Raw genomic sequence first — 12,201 nt, 5'->3', positions numbered from 1 at the left:
ACAATACGGACATCACCAACGGAAAGTCATTCATCATCGAACTCATTCCACTTCATTGGGTCACAGACAAGACACAGGTTTGGACAAGGGTCACCACAGTATCCCATGCAAGGGTGTTTACATTTCAAGAGTTTCGGACATGACTGTTTACACGGGGGTTTGTCACATTCCTCATAACACAAACGGGAACAACTACGATGTGTACATTGTATAGGGCATTTCTGTTTGCATGGGATACATTCACGAAAGCACGAGTGTTCACAACGCCGATGGGGACACAGGTTTTCGCACCTTTTATAACAATGCTTACATGATCCACATGTTTTACTGCTGCATGTATGTCCGCATATTTGACGTTTTCCACAGTACTCCTTACATTCACCATGCGTCAGAATGTCGAAGCACTCGGTGCATTGTCTGGGACAATCGTGCCCACAAGACATTTTTGTTAAACACTTCGAGGAACAAGTTTTCTTTGCTGCAGAATGGCATTCAACAGTTATGGAATGTCCGCATGGAAATGTTTTGTTCACAAGTACTTTACATGTAGGAAGCGTTGATAGTAACTGTCTTTGACACGAGGACATCACACGTCACTCCATCTCTGTATGAAGAAGGATCCACCGAACATTTCCTAATTTTTTCATGATTACAATTCTTTAGGCGTTTCTTGACCATTTTCCGGCAACGTTCTTCCGCAGGGTCCATGTAGCATGGGATCGCCTGCTCATGTCCACATTTCGGTATAATCTTTACCACCTTCACTTTACATTCACAGCTCGAAGGAAAGTGACATATCCTTAGACATTCGTGATTTTGGTCGCAAAGTTGCAGGCATTTGTCTTGGCAACTCAGGTAGTAGCAAGATTCATAGCATTTCATCACTTGTGTGTGAGAACATTTCCATGATTTAGTGATAGTCTCTTCACATCTGTGCTGACTCTCATAGGAACAGTTGAAGTGGCTGCAAATGACATCATAGTTGTGTCCACATTATCCGCGGGTTTTCGTTAAAAGCTTTTTACACAGAACTTTGGCAGGATTTTGGTAACACTTCATGTCAGCCTCATGACCACACTTGGTTAGAATACGGTTTACCCTTACCTTACACTTATATGAACATTTCTATGATTTAGTGATAGTCTCCTCACATCTATTTTGTCTCTCGTAGGAACAGTTGAAGTGGCTGCAAATAACATCATAGTTATGTCCACATTATCCGCGGGTTTTCGTCAACATTTTGTCACACAGAACATCTGCAGGATTTTTATAACACTTCATTTCAGCCTCATGACCACACTTGGATAGAATACGATTTACGTTAACGTTACATTGATATGAATGGACGTCAAAGCAGCACTCCATTTCGGCTTCATGTCCACAAGACTCTAGAGACCGCGTTACCATAACACGGCATTTGTACTTCTTTGTATTTCTGCCTCATGTGAGCATGGCTCCAGTATTCTAGTAACGATTACCCCACATTTGTATGTTTTAGTATCGACATGGCATTTTAGATTAACCAAATGCCCACACCCAAGCTCACGTTCTACAACGGTATCACATCGGAATTCTTGTGCTGATTCACAACATTTCATTACGCCGCTATGTCCACATGGTAGGACTTTTGTCATGATCATTGGACATTAACAATTCTTGTCAAAATGAAATATCTGTTGACAAATGTGATCATTTCACATGTTTTTGCGCAAGTTCGCTTGCACACATATTTGGTATGTTCTTTGTCGACAGGGTGACAGTGGAGCCTGCATGCATGTCTACAGGACAATCGAAAGTCACATTTTAATTGACATCCTCCCTTTGGCGATTTCGTGAAATCAGAAGCGTCTTCTGCTTGTATTCCTTCGGCGTTTGGATGGTTTTGACAGTATAGTGGCAGAGACTTTCCAAATTGACCTGCCAACATCAGCCCAGCGTCTATTTCCAGCTTTAAACATGTTAAAATTCCCGATGACATACAATCCTTTCTTTGCACGACAGAAAGCCTATCTTGCTTTTATTGTTACTGCGTACAATTGACAATAGAATTATGTCATTTTCTTCTCCCTGGAAGTTGTCTATAGCAACTGTCTTAACGTCTTCAAATTCTTGAAGTTGTCTAGGCATACAGTCTCGAATGCAGAACATTTGACCTGTATACGCAGCCAAAACTGTTATTTGTGAACCTTCGTATCCTTGCTTCAGTAAATATCTGCAGAGAGTAGCAATATACTGAGCCTCGTGTTTATTGGAATAACTCCTGATATCGTCAGCGTAGTCCTCAGCTTGGTTGTGATTGATGAAGAACACATCTTTTCGGGCGCCTTTGATATGTTCGTATTGATGAACATTTTCGTTGTCATCTAGGACATCATATATATCCCGAACAAGTGTAGATATTTCTGGTCGCATTCTGTGTTGTCGTTGAAGGCAGTGGTTTTTCATGCCATTGTTCAACATTCTTTCAAACATAGAAAGTGATAGGTTGTACTCCAGTGCCAGCTGGATAACCGACTGTTTCGGTTCAAATTGCTTGTGGTCTCCTATTAGAATGAGATGCTCGCATTGCGGACTGAGCGCAGTGACAATATGTGCTTCCAATACTTCCGCGGCCTCTTCTACAATAACGATTCGTGGCCCGATTTCCATGAGAACATCCTGGTACCTCGCTGCTCTCCGGTAGTTGTCATACCAATCACTGTAGAGTTTCGCAATATTTCAGCATCAACTTCTTTTTTCTCTTTTTCGTAGTCCTGGATTGGTTTATAATAATTCGTTTTTAGTTCACCAATATGCTGAGTTTGATGTTGTTTATATAAGTCAACCCAGTATCGATACAGTTTCCAGCGGCGTCCTCGTCTCAATTTGTGCAAACTACCCCTAATCCCATGAACTTCTTTCATATTCAGCCTGCTTTCTGCTTTTAGCTCGAATAATATCAGTCCTGCCTCCCGTTTTAATAATGATTGAAATAGTTTATCAACCTGAGTATTGGACTGTATTATTTCTCTTATTTTCTTATCGACATCAAGACCAATGTTTCCTTGAAAGTGTACACCAAAATCGTCATCTTCTATCCGCCTCTCATCTTCAACTTTGTTTGCTTCGTCTTCTTCGTTCTCCACTTCCGTTGAGCTTACAGTTGTATCTATGTTCACAAATGACTCTGTTGCAAAATGAGAGGTATTTTCGTAGGCATTGTGAGATCTTCGGAGCAAAGTCTTCTCGTCAGCTTCCAGCCATTGATATAGTTTTTCTGGTGAATGGTTTTTTTTTCAGGTGGAAGTTGTTCGTTCTCGACAAAGAATCTAGCGTGTTGGGGATCCATAAATTGCAGTAAATGCTGAATGTCGAGGACTGTATCTTCAAGGTGGCAAAGACTGTATGCTATAAATGATATATGTTTATGTTGTGTTGTTATGGATTTGTACAATTGGTCTAGTTTTGTTTCGTGTATTTGCCTTCCACCCCATGAATAACGATGACGACGCTTTTTTAACGAAAACTCTTCCATCGATTCGCTTCCAGATCTTCCTCCAACCCACACAATTTCATTACAACAAATGTCTTTTGTTTTTTTTGGTCAAGAAATTGGACTATACCTTCCATGAATTGATCTAGGGCGTGATTTGTATAACACACAACCAGCATTTGTATTTTTGGTTTATGTGACCAGTTTCGATCATCTTGCCATACTGTAGATGTCATCAGTACGTAAGTGAACAAAAAATCAAAATTATGGGATTTATGAATTTTATTTTGAAACAAATACGTGTACATTGTATATCATTTTTATATGGGGCAAATAAGTAATTCTAACAGTGTGGACAAAAGATTGTTGAGTTTTCAAGGCGATCTGTCCCTTTGTCTATAAGGATCCAGTGTTATATGGAAAATAACTGTTGATATTACTTCCTTGACCAATATTATTTTTATGTATGGTTTCAAAAGAATTAAAGCACTTATGCATCTGTTAAGAATCATCAAGCGTCTACAAAAATCACGAGTTTTCTATGTATGTATTGCAGTTTTTGTCTTTGTGTGACCAGAAACATATAATTATATGGGCCATTTTTAGATTGGCAGATGTACTTCTGTATAGGCTAACGATATATATGCTCTTTAAATATGCTCTTAAATAGTTAAATATAGGAGAATAACTTTGATATGATACAAAAGTTCAATAATTTTCAGATAGTTTTAGTAGACTTTGGAAATAAAAAAAATAACATTTTAACTTACATACAATAATGTAATACAAAATGCACTTCCGGTTTTGAATGTCTGACTGTCTAAAATTAAAGTATAATTTTCTTATTTTCATGCTTTCAAAAATCATGACCATGATATGTTTAATCTTTGTATTGATGGCAAAACTATGAATTAAAGTTAAGCCGAGGGAAAAAGGGAAAATGCCTGTAGTGTATAAACCAAGGTCCATCTTACGTCAACTAAAAACATAAGGTTTCATTGAGGTGTGCACAATGTTTTATGTTAAACATATTGTCAGCGCTGCAGGTGTTCATGATATTATGTTACTACAGGTTGGCTCTATTATTCTCGTGGATTTTAACCACTAGATGATGAATACATGAGTATTTTATGCATATGGACATGTTGCGTGAATAGCATGATTTTAACGAAACTTGCCCGGGCTATCTTTGTCGTAGTCTGTGGCCTCAGTGTATTATAATAGCTGAAGTACGAACATTGGTAGTACGCAGCTAATGTAGTCAATCTTACTTAGTACATGACAACGGCAGATCCTTTTTATAATTAATGTCGCATATAATAAATTACATTATTGTAACCTATATTACACTAAATTATGCATTTTAATAAGATCGCTATATGAGTTATCATTATAGTCAATCATCAAATATAAAGACTGCAAATGTGCATAAATCCCTCTCTTTATACAGAATACGCATACCAGATCCGTCTGTGATACAAACTGGTCAAGTTCATGCACGTAATCAAAAACAGAAGTGCACGAAGACGGATTCTAGTATGTCTTCTCAAGCTTACTAAAATTCTCTTACTCGAGGCACTGACCATTACCTCCCTTAATTTTACTTAAGCGTTAAAAATTGTTGAAACAAAAATGAATTAATTGCCACTCACCATGAAAAAACTATATCGCCTTGAGGCTTCCATTATAAAACTCCTTATATCGACATAGAAGTAGAACTTCCGGATATGCGGCAAGCTACTGCTAAGAAGAGTGCGAAATCAAATTATTTTGACTTATATATTTTTTGTGTTAAGTTACCGGTAACATAAAAGCACAAAACAGGAAGAAGTTGATAAGATTAATCACTTACGAAGTCGGCAATTATTGTTGCAACGCCATGATGAAGCACATCATTTATGCTCTGTACAGCGGCTGGAAGCATCTTTAAATCAAGGGGAACATTTATAATATCTGCACTCAATTGTAATACGGCAGTCGTCCAACCAACTTCAGTTATTTCAGATACAGAATTAGATTTAATGTAGAAGGGTATACCATATTCTAGGCTAGCATTATCATAATCAGCAGGTGTAATTTGCACAGATACAGATTGAGAAGGGGTATAGGCAGACATCTAGGTATACATTTATCCTAATACAGAATTAGATTTATTATGAAGGGTATACATATCTAGGTATATATATTTTTTTTATTATATACAGAATTAGAGTTTATTAGAAGGGATATACATATCTAGGTAGATTTATTTAATACAGAATTATATTTATTAGAAGGGTATACATATCTAGGTATATATTTTTATACAGAATTAGATTTATTAGAAGCAAGTAATACAGAAACTATTATATTTATTAGAATTTATTAGGGTATATCATATCAGGTATATTAATTTAATACAGAATTAGATTAATTAGAAGGGTATACATATCGAGGTATATATATACATTTTTTATTTATAATCATATCGATGTTAGCTTTTTTTAAGCAAAGAAACTGCCGAAAAAGCAAGTAAATCTATTTGCTATCTAAAAGAAACTTATCTATTCATCCTGTTGATATTCAATTCACTTGTAATGCCAGTTTTCTTTTGAAAATGTATCCATACAAAGTGTGAAGATTTGAAAAATACAAATGTTATAGAAAAAGACATTTGCAATTTTGTAAAGGCATCCTTAAATTAAGAAAGTGTACAAACAATTTCATGCTCTTTGGCGAGCTTGCTATTGAAATAAAATACAGAATTATGTTTTGCACAACCTTATAACATTAAGTAAATGATCAAGTAACTTTTGTAAATTCTTTTAAATTAATGTCACATGTTAAAGATATTAGATCAATTAACTTTTGTAAACTCTTTTAAATTAATGTCACATGTTAAAGATATTAGATCAATTAACTTTTGTAAATTCTTTTAAATTAATGTCACATGTTAAAGATATTTTATCCAGAGCTGACTTAAAGTAATGTTTGAATATATATAATCAAATAGCTAGTTTACAAAAGATGAATATTAAGACCAATTCATCAATTTATTCAGAAACTGTATGACGATATTTGACACAGTTTGACATAGTAAAGTAACAGTTTATTAGAACTTAATGAAATGATAGCAAAATTATGTATACATCAATCAAAAGGCCCCGCTTGTCTCAGCCTGAAGATAATTTTTCAAGATATTTCCATTGTACGGCTAAATTAGGAAATATATATTAATTCCAACACTTGTTGTGTTTAATAACCCACCCAATATATATGTGCATTTTTTGTCTTTATGTATGACAAGTTTATATAGGTTACACTATTGTCAAGTTTTTTGACTAGAGGTGGTTTATTTTCCTGTGTAACAGTTTTTTTATCTCTGGTTTTTAACCATTTGGACATGAATACTAGAATACAATATTTATATATTATCAGCGGCAGATTATTTGACCAATGAAATCTGAAAACGAGATAACCAGTGTACAGTGATTATGAAATTTACCAACATAAACTTATTAATTATTTAATACCACCCACCCCCCCACCCCCTTCCCCTAATGACTCCCATCCCATTTATATCTAAGGGTTTTCTATATACATGTACATGTATGTATGTACTGCATAATTGCAAGTTTTTAGGTAACACTATTGTCAGAAGGTTTTCTAGAGTTTTTTTCTGTATTAATTACAGTTTTATCTCTAGTTTTTAAAACCCTCAGATATGAATACAAGAGTATAATTGTATCAGCAAGATTTGTACCCCATATTTGCTGCCTCTCTTTTATATGGTAAACTATTGTCATGATTTCCAGAGGTTTTTTTCTGTATTGCAGTTTTTTATCTCTGGTTTTAAAACCTCAGACATGAATACAAGTGTATTGTATCATTGAATCAGCAAGATTTGTACCCCATATTTGCTGCTTCTCTATTATATGGTAAACTATTGTCGGGTTTTCCAGAGTTTTTTTCTGTATTACATTTTTATCTCTGGTTTTTAACCCTCGACATGAATACAAAAGTGATATATCATTGTATCAGAAAGATTTTTGTACTCCATCTTTGCTGCTTTTCATTTATATATCTATATGTATGTACTTCATATTTTTGTCTTTGTGTATGACAACTTTTGTCGTTACACTAATGTCAGAAGGTTTTCCAGAGGTTTTTTTTTTTGTATCACAGTTTTATCTCTGGTTTTTTATTTCGGACATCAATACAAAAGATTATATTGTATCAATGTGTCTACATATACCGCATGTGGGGGGCATTGTCACTTCCCAGTCTGCAGATAACTTTTCAAGAAAAAGCCATTGTACGGTGATTAAGAAATTTGTATTTTAATTTCATTACTTATTAACCCACACTTATGACCCGCGTCCTAATTTAATGCTAGTTTATATATATTTAGGAAGTGCTTACTATATGTGTTTACTGAATTAGTTTTGTCATTGTGTGCGACAACTTTTGTGGTTACACTATTGTCAGAAAAGTTTTCCAGAGTTTTTTTCTCTCTGTATTACAGTTTTTTCTCTGGTTTTTAACCCTGTATATGAATACAAGAGTAATATATCCTTGTATCAGCAAGATGGCAAAATGTATGTTATACCCCATTCTTTGCTGCTTCTCATTTATATTTCTATATGCATGTACTACATATTTTTCTTTGTGTATGACAACTTTTTATGTCTCACTATTTTCAGAAAAGTTTTCCAGAGTTTTTTTTCTGTGTTACAGTTTTTATCTCTGGTTTTTAGCCCTGGTCATGAAAACATGTACACGATATATCTGTGTATCAGCAAGATAACTTTTTATGTTTCACTATTTTCAGAAAGTTTTCCAGAGTTTTTTCTGTGTTACAGTTTTATCTCTGGTTTTTAGCCCTGGTCATGAATACATGTACATGATATATCTTGTATCAGCAAGATGGCAAGATTTGAACCCCATCTTTGCTGTTTTCTCATTTATAACGTAATGCGATTACAATACTTGTATGACAACCAATTTTTGATGATAACTACGTCATCAAATAAATGACCTTTTCAACATCATCAATTTGATTATGTTGTCTTTAATTGCAGTGAGTTAAAGCAGCAAACGAGCTGCAGGTTCTGATCAGGGTCAGGTTAAGGCCAAATAGAAAAATATTCTTGTTTCTGGTAACACCCTTGAATTTTTTTATATACATTATTTTTTTTCCTCTTCATCCCAGTTTCTTGCAGTAAAAAAACTGAAATAGACTTTATTCAACCTTATATAAACCATGGATTTGATTTCCCGGTTATTATTAGTGTCTTAAATTTACCGCATTTGTACCCACATTCCTAATTTTGTGCAAAACCAAACAAAATTGAGGTTGTTATTTGTTTGCTTGAGGACAAAACTAATAAAAAGTTTTTTGAGTAGGCTCTAATTTTATAGAGTTGGTCGGGTTACCGGAAACACAAATATTTTTTGTATGGCCTAACATGAATGATCAGAAAATTAACCATGTCCGTTTTAAATTTAGAATTATGCCAAATTCGCATCATAGTCTTTACCAACAACAATTCAATGCTAATTATACACTTATTCAAAGATTAGGGCTTTGACTTTGTTGTGCTCTTTGGGCGAAAAATTGACTTCGTACACGAAAAAAATAATTCCGACATCTTTTCCCAACTAGACAATCTAGTCCGTTGAGATTCACTTCCAAGATTCTCAGGTACCAGTATCTCAAACTTTCCTTAACTTAGACTTCTCCATAGGAAATCTTAAGTTAAAAAAAAAAATCTGTAATGCTTTCCTATGCAGAATTTAAAAGTTAAGGAAAGGAAATCCTTGAATTTAAGGAATGTCCATGAAACGATCTGGAAGAAACAATTTGATTGGCATATTTGAAAGGTCACCAGAACGTGACCCCTAACGTAATGTTGATGCAAGGGGACGTAATCCATGATGGATCATGAAATTAATAATATAGATGCTGTGACCATATGTACCTGAAATATTTTAATGTAAAGTTTGAAAGATAACCGGTCTGGTGTGTATCGACTAGTTACTTTGGAAAGCTGATTTATACCAGTTTGTGAACAGAAATGGACAAATCCTGAACTGTATTAAACCACATGAGAGTATTGAAGCATGAAGAAGACAAGGCCCATGGACCTTAACGGTCACCTGAGTTAGAATATATAATGAAACAAATAATGAAACAAATTACAGACATATAAACACTATAGGCTGGGCCTTGAAGTTGTTCAGTGATTTAGTATTTGCTTCCATCAAACCTGTGAACTTAGAGGTATTTTTTGAAATTTTAATCATTTTGACCCTGTTTGGTCCTGCCCCTCTGGTCCCAGGGGGTCATCGAGGACGGATATGGCTGTGAAAAATGCTATATCTTAGGCTAATAATTCTAATCAAGGTTGATTAATTTCCTACGAAAATTGGGCAAATAATGTTCACAAATATGTTTTTCCTATATAAACTAAAGTAAACTTGACCCCTCCTCAGGGTAACGCGAGACCTCAAGGTCATATAGAATTTGCACATAATTTTGTATAGAAACCACCTAAGAGCTGAGAGACCTTGTCTATCTATAATTCTTTATCTCTACTCATGAGTGGCCAGAATTTTAGAAGATTTATATGAAGTTTAGCCTCTATTTGACCCTTTTCGTAAGCTCCCGCGACCATCACTCTTTGCCCACCCAAGGGGGTCGGCTGCAAAGCGCAACTGTGGAATATGATATTAACAATAGCTGATCTTCGAGGGCTATAAATTCTAATTCTAACACAAGTGTTGACGTCCCTTTTCGCTAATGAACAAGTTGGAGGCAAAAAAATAAAAAACAAAAATGCTCCATTAAATGTGTTTTGTTCCTATATACCTAATCTATTGTAAGGACTTGACTACCTCTCCCCCTAGGGGGGGAGGGAAACAGGGAGGAGACCCTGGGTTATATAATTTACAATTTTTATAAACAAACTTTAAGACCTTTTCATCTATAAAGTGTATTTGATTATACCATTTCCAGAATGTTAAAAGAATATTTTTGAAGTTTTAGCCTATTTGACCTTTTTTGGCCCCGCCCCTCTGCCCCCAGGGGGTCGGTCAGGACCAATGTGGATATGATATTAAAATGCTATCTCAGGCTAATAATTCTAACCAAGTTTGACTCCTTTCCTATGAAAATTGAGCAAAAAATGCTCATTAAAGTGTTTTTCCTATATAAAACTATAGTAAACTTGACCCCCTCCCCCAAGGGGAAACGTGAGACCCCAGGGTTATAAAATTTACAATTTTTATAAACCAACTTTAAGATCTTTTCATCTATAAAGTGTATTTGATTATACCATTTCCAGAATGTTAAAAGAATATTTTTGAGTCCAGGATCATATAATTCACAATTTTTGTTAAAGACCTTAAGACCTTTCTATTTATGAAAAGTATTTGATTCTACCATTTCCAGAATTTTCAGAAGAAGATTTTTGAAGTTTTAGTCTATTTGACCCTTTTTTAGCCCCACTCCTTTGCCCCCAGGGGGTCGGCCAAGACCAATGTGGATATGATATTAAAATGCTATCTCAGGCTAATAATTCTAACCTAGTTAGACCCGTTTCCAATAAAAATTGAGCAAAAAATGCTCATAAATGTGTTTTCCCTATATAAACTATAGTAAACTTGACCCCCTCCCCAGGGGGAAACGTGAGAGCCCAGGGTTATATAATTCACAATTTTTGTAAAGGACCTTAAAACCTTTCTATTTATGAAAAGTATTTGATTCTACCATTTCCAGAATTTCAGAAGAAGATTTTTGAAGTTTTAGCCTATTTGACCCCTTTTGACCCCGCCCCTAAGGCCCCTGGGGGTCAGTCATAGAAAATTTGTTAATAGGATTAAATGGCCATCTCATACTAATAATTCTGACTACATTTGACTCATTTCCTATTACAAATGACCAAATAATGAGCAAAAATGTGTTTTCCCAATATAAACTATAGTAAACTTAACCCCCCCTCCCCAGGGTGAAACTAGAGACCCCAGGGTTATATAATTCACAATTTTTGTAAAGGACCTTAAGACCTTTCTATCTATGAAGAGTATTTGATTCTACCACATCTGTGAGTAGAGAAGAAGATTTTTGAAATTTTACTCAATTTTACCCCTTTTGGCCCCTCCCCACAGCCCCCGGGGGGTGGGGACCATATAATTCACAATTTGGATTGGCCTTATGCCTTAGAAGGTTTGTGCAAAATTTCATTGAAATTGCTTCAGCAGTTTTGGAGAAGAAGTTGAAAATGTAAATTGTTTACGGACATACGATGCACGACGACGGACAAAAGGCGATTGGAATAGGTCACTTGAGCCTTCGTCTCAGGTGACCTAAAAATGGAATGGTAAGCAAGTATGTGAAACAGTGATTATTCCAAAATATAAAATAACAGATGTATGCAATGTTATACGCTGTTTCCTGAAATTGTGGATATTTTGCTGACAATTTTATAATAAAGCAACTAAAAGTGGTTAACAATAACAATTTTTTTTTTTTTTTTTTAATTTTTGATTTTCCAAACAACGTTTTAACAAAGACTACATTTGCCACATATACATGCACATTACTACAATTTCCTTCCATTCTGGCATTTTCCTCTCATACACTAGAAATTACATTGTTTTTTTTTATTATTTATGAAAAGGGGGCAGGGGGGTAAGAAAAAAAACAGATGGGGAGGGGGGAAGGAGGTTAAGTGGGATAAGGGTATGAA

At 35.0% G+C, this 12,201-nt stretch overlaps 1 pseudogene; it reads right to left on the bottom strand.

The window, feature by feature from the left end:
* The window catches only part of LOC138322022 (NFX1-type zinc finger-containing protein 1-like), a 54,834-nt pseudogene extending 51,126 nt beyond the window's left edge, over nucleotides 1-3,708 (bottom strand).
* Nucleotides 3,709-12,201: the final 8,493 nt, after the last annotated feature.

This window comes from Argopecten irradians, chromosome 4, assembly GCF_041381155.1.
Source record: "Argopecten irradians isolate NY chromosome 4, Ai_NY, whole genome shotgun sequence".
Taxonomy (NCBI): Eukaryota; Metazoa; Mollusca; class Bivalvia; order Pectinida; family Pectinidae; genus Argopecten; species Argopecten irradians.
Note: the sequence above shows the minus strand (reverse complement) of the source record. Positions and strands in the feature narration are given on the sequence as shown.